The sequence below is a fragment of the Larimichthys crocea genome, chromosome II (assembly GCF_000972845.2).
Source record: "Larimichthys crocea isolate SSNF chromosome II, L_crocea_2.0, whole genome shotgun sequence".
Classification (NCBI taxonomy): domain Eukaryota; kingdom Metazoa; phylum Chordata; class Actinopteri; family Sciaenidae; genus Larimichthys; species Larimichthys crocea.
The window spans coordinates 6,070,279-6,076,688 of record NC_040012.1 but is presented as its reverse complement, the minus strand read 5'-3'; positions in this window follow the sequence as shown (position 1 = coordinate 6,076,688).

Here is a 6,410-nt window from a genome sequence, read left to right as displayed (position 1 = left end):
AAGCTATCCCCGACAGCAATCAACAGGAACGCCTGATACACCGGGCTGATGAGAGGAGGGGAGTTCACTGAGGCACTGAAGGAAGATAGTGTTTGTTTTATAGCTAACTTAAAGGTCAGCTCACACAAATACACAGTTTGGGTTGTGTATGTTCAGGTTTGAATGATCTGAGATCATTAATGTCGACATACAAAGATAAGTACAAGAGGAACAATGCTCAAAAGTTAAAAAAGGACAGACCGAAGGACTGAAGGATGGAGGAGAGCCACTTGAAAGTCTGTTTTGGAGGATCAGCAGCTGGGAAATTTATCCATCTGACAGTATCTTGTTGCTCTGAGCGAAGACGTGGACGAAGCCAGAAACTACAACGATGCTGCCATGTCAACGGAGAGGAGGAATAAGCCCTTAGTGGTGTGGTGTGTGTTTTTATCTGAGTTATTTGTGGAGTCATTCAACACAATGCTGAGAGAAAAATTATAACTTCAAATCTGAGAGTCCGTGTTGTTCTTCTATCATGCAGAAAACATGTTTCAGATCTGTGGAGCGAGGTCAGTTCCCCAGGCTGTCCGGCCTCAACAGAGTTTTGTTCGCTGTCGTCTTTTATTGACGGTAACAAACTGTAACGATCTCTAGAAGCGGACAAGGTTTCAGTTTTTGTTCATAGCGGATGCAGGAGACGTGAAGAGAGATACTAAAGGCCGTTTATGGTCGGATGGACCCTAAGAGACTTTTCTGTACGGAGTCCCTTTGTTGAATTATTGACCTCATGTCAAATGTGATTAATAAAGAGGTTGGAAAGTTTTCTGACTGGAGAAAAAAAAATCGGCGTCACCATACCTATCTCTTGAAAAGACTCCTAATATTTTGGGATAATGGCAGTGGATGAATTTGTATGATCTTGTCCAGGTTGACTTTGAAATTTGGTTAAAATGTGCGAAAGAAAAAAAAAAAAAGGAAAAAAAAAAAAAAAAGAAAAAAAAAAAAAAAAAAAACAACAAAAAAAAAAAAAAAGGTTGGACTTTTGTGTTCATGGTATAATCAACCTGGTGTTAATGGTTGGTGAATAGTTTTTTTGGGGAGCTTTTTAAAATGGCACAGAGGAACAAGATATATCGGGTTTGCTTTTGCAGGAATTTCTCTAATTTTCTGTAGTTTTTTTCTCTCTGTTGTCCTGGGGAACATAAAGACCGTCACTTAAAATGATCTGACGTCAGAAACCACGAGAAGTCAGACATCAGACCGAATTGGAAACAAACCACAGGTTGTTCAGAACTTTTTAGGATGTAAAACAGAAGTTTAACAGTAAAACCTACAACCCAAACGGAGCTGTGAGTTTGATCTCCAAACAAGGAGGTGTAAGAATGTTTTTGTTTGTCTGATTATCCGATAGTCTTGTGTTTTCCTGACAAGTGCCCAGATCTCACAGAAATTTAAACCAACAAGCTTGAAACAATGGAAAAAAACTACAGGAATAAGAACTGAATATTGGATACTGGTATGTTTTCTTGGAAAAGCGAGCTGGGGAGATAATGAGCGTCAATTTTTTGCTGTTGTGTAGCCTCCTTTACGATAATCACATGTAATTTGTCAGTTCTTTATCCTATCGAAAAGGCAGGCAGAAGAGATTCTCCTCTTCCTTTAGAAGCTCCGATTCTGCCAAGCCTCTCAGCGCCGTAATCTGCTGTGGTCCTAGTTCTGCCCTGAGGCCACATAGAGAGCCTCATATTGTGTGTCTGCGGTGGGAGCAAAGTCGCTGAGGAATGCTCCACGTTTCAGAGGGCTGTTGTCCGGCTCCGTTACCCCGCCTCTCATGCTGCCCTCTTCCAAGGCACACAGGAGTCTTATTTGACCCAGGGAGCTCTCGGCTTTGTGCTCTGCCAAGATTGTCAGCCATTACAAAACAATAAAGGAGACCAAGCTCCTCACGCTCTTTGAGGCTTCCGCCGGCCAGGAGTGCAGCATTGTTATGTTGACCGCAGCAGACCATAAGACTTTAATCTCGGTGAGAGGGAAAGATAGACTCGAGAAATAGTTGCTGAGACTAGTGGGAATTCCTTAAATGACGCTGGGCAGAATGTGAGACAACAGCGATTGTTCAGAAAGACGCACAACCCAGAGAGACTCGTAGGTCAAAAGGATTTCGTCGGTGGTAAAAGTGTTGTTTTTAAAAGTTAGACAGTGTTTTCCAGCAGGATTCACGACATTGCAAAGTTCAAGTCCCTAACTATCAAACAATCTTGAAACAAGAGTCCTTGAAAAGCTTTAAAAAGCACTCTTGTTCTCCTTGGCTATCATCACGCCACAAATTTTAACCTCTGTAGAGATTTCTTTGCAACCATCTTGGGTCAAAATCTATATTTTGGGAATGACTTTTCACCAAAGTTCGAGCACACGATAAAGTCTAGTAGGTGCAGGAAATCATCAAACTGTTGGTACAAGAAACGCACCAAAATGTCTACCCTAAATAAAGTATAGTGAACTGAGTGTGAATCAAATTTGGGAGCCTGGATAACCAGCATCATCCCAGCAAATGTGTCAAAGCTTCTTTAACCCTTAATATCTTCACAATACGTTAATAAGTGACATTAACCATACTGTGTTCTCCTTCTTCTATTTCGCCAAAAACACTGAGTATACTCGAGCGTGGTTCGCCTTCCAAGGCACGGCCATCGATGGGACAGCCAAGAAGCTCCACAGGTACGCCGACTCCCGTTAGAGGAAAGTCCTTCGAAGGAGCCGAAACCTGCCGGACTTCAGTAACCGGGAGGCGCTTCCGCACCGCCTTCCCATGAAAGGCCTACACTCTCCGCCAGAAGCTCTGAAGGTATGAGGATAAAGCCCATGGTTATCCAAATAAAAGGATTCAGTTGTGGCACTAGACCATCATCATATTACTGTCCGTGTTTCCCTTCTTCGTCAGATGCCAGGAGCATTGTCAGATCCAGCCGTAGAGGAGGCGGGGCTTCCCCCCAGACATCCTCATGGAGGAGATGATTCCCGACAAGGAAACTGGGTCAGCAGGGCCAGTCAGGTCAGGAAAATGTGACAAAGATGCAGCATTTAGAACTTTGTTCATCCATGAATCTAGAATTGTAGAAAGTGTATATGAAGTTCATGGCAGTGAAGTGCAAAGAAAAGTAGGTTTATGTGTGAACAAAGACAGGAAAAGAAGAAAGACTGACTGCATGAGTAATAAAAGCTAGTTATCGCTGACAATATGGCAGCTTTTGTTTAGCGCCCTCGTCGCTGTAGGTACCCCGTCATTTCTGGACATGTCTGTCCTAGTGGTAATGGCGTGATGTGCCGCGGAAACGAGGTGACGCAGTATGAGGCTAAAAAGTCAGCATGACTTCTTGTTAACGTTACATAAGCTTTGTTTAACTGTTAAACTCAATAAAATGTCCAAGTGTTTCTCAGCAAGTAATAATGGGAGTAGCATATTTATTATATACTACGTTGCCCCGAGGCACATCCAGAAAAAGGCATAGAGGGGCGGTTAGAACATGTTGGATATGAACTGTTAGCCAACTTTCAGTACTTAAAATACTACAGAAACAACCAGATTCGTACTTAAAAAATGATGAGGTTGGGGATGCAATCTCAGGGGTTGAGCAGTGGGAACTGTTGGCAGAGTCCCACTCAGCGTACAGTGTGCAGGTAAACTCATAGGCACCACCAGCTGAATAATGCAGGAGATTCAATCTAAGCCGTGAGGGCCGTGAGTGAGTGAATTATAACCCTGTAAAGTGCTGCTTTCCTGTCCACACATTATTTCAGGGCGAATGGGTTTCTGAATGGGATGCTGCAGCCTGGAACGGTTTAAGTTTCAGACCGCAAGACTTTCTGCAAACGATTAAAAACTTGTGGCGGGTCCATGACCTGGTAGAGTCGGGTTCAGGTCAGCTCAGAGTGGACAAAGAAAGAAAATCAGTGGGTGGAGGGTGGATTCAAAGTAGAAGAATGACTTTCAAAGAACTAAAAGGTGTTTTGGGTTTGTCCCAGCGGTACAAACGTGTGCCTGATCTAGACAGATGTATCAACAGATGGGCTGACTCATTCAGGGTTGGAAAGTGATTTTCGCTCACAAATGAAGAGGTGTCATTATCTTGGGGTCGCATTCAGATGGTCACACAGATTGACATGCCGCATTAGGTGCCAGGTCAGCAATACTAGCACGGTAACCGAAGGTAAAGCTATGGTCCACCCTCAGCTTTGCTCATGAAGCTTTGGGTAATACCAGATTATCAAAATGAGTTTTCCTTTAAGACGTTGTCTGGGCTGACCGATAGCAGGTCCGTGATGTGGTGTTCACTCGAGTTACGTTCTGGAGTTTTCTGGACATGATCCCAACTAACCCAGAACATGCGGGTGGGATTACATAGGATCCACCAGGAGGAGCGTGATGGAACTGGAAAGAAGGAAAGGGCGATAAAGCTACGCTAACTGAGCCTTCTGCCATGGCGACCAGGATAAGCAGTCATAGATTGATGGTAAGGATTCAACTTTGGGTCTGAAAGGATAAAAACACAAAGCCAATGTAACGTCTAAGCAGTAAATGTTTAGATTTGTGCAGATACATTCAAGCGTCCAACAGGCAGAAATAAGAGTCGTCACTGATAGACAGGTTTGTAAACATTGTGAAGAGGAACTAAAGGTTTGCATGCCTGAAAAGATGGCGAAACCAGTGTCCCGTTGCATGCACAGTGACGTAATTACATATGTCAAAGCTGACCAGGAACCTCATGAGAATTGTCCAGTTGTTTTCCAATAGTGTTTCTGAAGCACCTAAATGGATTCTGTTGGTTAATGTCCACAACTGATTTAATTTGAACTCTTTGTCCGTGCCGGAGGAATCATGCAGTTCCTCTTGAACAAAGAAGCGGTGTAAATAAGGAAATCTAGGCTGGCCTAGAGTCAAAGACGTGAATTGAGCAGTACTCCTGCGACACGGACATGCTGCTGAGATTAAATAACCTCCAGACAAGGTCAGCAACTACAATACAGATGAGTGAGTCTGTCTGATGAAGCAAAGCTTTCCCTCTTCTCAAATCAAGCTATCTGTTTCTTTTTGCTTTTGAAGTATGACATATTTCTGCCCCTGGACCCCCCCTGACCCCCAAAAAAAGAAAACTGCAGAAAAAGCGCCATTTGCCTACCCGCCCAATCAGTTCACCCAGGTACTATCATGGTTTGTGTAGTGAGAACAGTAAGATACAACAAGATTAAAGATTTAAACAACATATAAGACTCTCTTGTTTGCTAGTCTTCTATCACCATCTTTAACATTAGTAGTGGTGAACAGTTCCAGGTTAAGTAGACATTTCTTTATATTTCTATAACAGATTACTCTGTCTAGGGTGAAACTTCTCCCATAACAAATGTCGTGGTGCAGTCCATGTCACGCAACGTCCTGTGTCTAGGCAGGATCCCGACATACCAAAGCCAGCCCTCCATGACCAGTGCGGAAGCGCAAGCATGATGGGATAGATTCGGTCAGGTTGAGAGACAGGTGAGGATCAGATGCTTTTCCAACTTTGGGTACTATACTGTCCTCGCAATGAGTAAAACTACAACTAAAAACTACTACAAACAGGCGTGACTTTTTCTGTATGAACTTAAGGAACCACCACCGATGTCTCAGACAATGAGAAATTGATAAAATTACAACGACCAATGGATTCGATGACAGGGTCAAGTAGTTTTGTAAGGTACTCTACTGTGTAAGGTGCAAAACTAAGACCTTGATGGAACAAGAGCTGGAGAGTCCTACCCACACCTTAAACTCCTTGTAGAGAAATTACTTAAATTGGTGGTGTAATGTGTCTGTCTCAGGTGGGAGGACATGGAGAGAAGTTTGGACTTCCTGGTGGACATGGCCACGCAGCACACGGAGCAACACTGCAGTGGACTCGGCCGGCGCCGCCCACATGACCCTGGGAGACCTGGATTCCCACGGGAACGGTGAGATCCGTCAGGTTTTCTTCAACTACGCCGAGGCGTTCCCAGCACAGGTCGTACCAGGATGCCTGTCAGCAAGGTGAATCCGTATTAAGGCAGAGGAAGAGGGGTGCAGAGGGACGGGGTTGCGCTGGAAGCTGCGCACTCAGAACCATCAACCCCCACCATCACAGCTCCACCAGCGCCACCCTCCAGCCGCAATCCCCCACCTACACCGAACGTCCCACGAGTGTTTGCCCATCAGCTCCCGGCAGGACTTGTCAGTGGGGCTGGGCAGGACCACAGGGGGCGGGGGGGTGAATCGCCACTCTCCATGCTTCGGTGAACCACGAGGAGCTGGAGCGCTCGCCCAGGGGTTCAGCATCTCTGGGGAGCGGGAGGAACGGGAGGACTTATCAATGGGGGCCGGGGTGGCGACAGGGGACGCCAGCTGGACAGACCCAGACCAAGCT